Source organism: Choloepus didactylus, chromosome 2 (genome assembly GCF_015220235.1).
Source record: "Choloepus didactylus isolate mChoDid1 chromosome 2, mChoDid1.pri, whole genome shotgun sequence".
Lineage (NCBI taxonomy): Eukaryota > Metazoa > Chordata > Mammalia > Pilosa > Megalonychidae > Choloepus > Choloepus didactylus.
The window spans coordinates 2,221,423-2,222,749 of record NC_051308.1 but is presented as its reverse complement, the minus strand read 5'-3'; positions in this window follow the sequence as shown (position 1 = coordinate 2,222,749).

Here is a 1,327-nt window from a genome sequence, read left to right as displayed (position 1 = left end):
GAGTGACATTTTGAAGAGGAGCTGTGGCCAAGAGAGGAACGTCCTGGGAGAAAGCCATTTTGAAACCAGAACTTGGAGCAGACACCAGTCATGTCCCTTCCCAGCTAACAGAGATTTTCCGGACGCCATTGGCCATCCTCCAGTGAAGGTACCCGATTGTTGATGTGTTACCTTGGACACTTTATGGCCCTAAGACTGTAATTGTGTAACCAAAATAAACCCCTTTTATAAAGCCAATCCATTTCTGGTGTTTTGCATTCCGGCAGCATTAGCAAACTAGAACAACCTCCTAAACCCAGGAATTTTAAGAGAGAATTTGCAGTGATTTCACATGTTCCTCCCTTTCCCCAGATATGTAGCAGTCATTTAGCAAGAAGCCCACAGATGTTAGTGCCCTTGTGCAAGTATGAAAGATAAGTCTCAGTCTGTTTTTCAGCCAATTCCCTTGAGAAGCACAATGTACCCTGGGGATATATGCCAGGACCCTTGTCTTAGATTGGTTCCCTGGGAACTGACAAGATGTGTGTGCAGGAGGTTTGTTGGAGGTTCTCTTGGAGACAACACTTGAAAGGAGTGAGGGAGGCAGGACCAGGCAGGAGGAGAAGTTGGGCTGTGATGCAGATGCAATAGAGGCCTCAGTGAATCTTCAAGGAAAGCTCTGGAGCTGGGTCGGCATTTCAGAAATTGTCCCAAATTGAAGTACAGGGCCAGGCCTTACTATCATGGCAACTACCTGTTATTGGCTGTGGGGGCATACCCGTGGATAGGTGACTTCCTTTGGCTGATAGCAATTCCCACTAAGGGACTCCAGCCATGGGCCATCAGCAGCCAGCCCCAGGGACATGGCAGCTGGAGTAATGTTGGCCCATTCCTGGAGGCAGAGTCTGGGTGGTGCTGAAGTCCAAAGGGCCTTCCGGACCTTTCTCAGCTGGAAATTCTCAAGAGCCTTGGTAAAATAGAAGAATGTTCAAATATTAAGCATTTAAATGTTAGCACCATTCTCCAAAGATGACTGTACTGTCCAAGTTGGTGGCCTCTAGGCACAAGTGGCTATTGAGCACTTGCATGAGACTGGTCCCAGCTGAAATGTGTGAATGTTCATAATGCACACCAGATTCAAAGACTTCTATTAAAATAAGAGTGCTGAATATCTCGATAATTTTTAAATATTGATACATATTGAAATAATATTTTGGATACATTGGTTAAAAAATACATCAACACTAATTTCACCTGTTTCTTTTTAATTTTTTAATGTGGCTACTAGAAAATTTTATATTCCATATGTGATTCATATTAGATTTCCATTGGACAGTGCTGTCAGAGA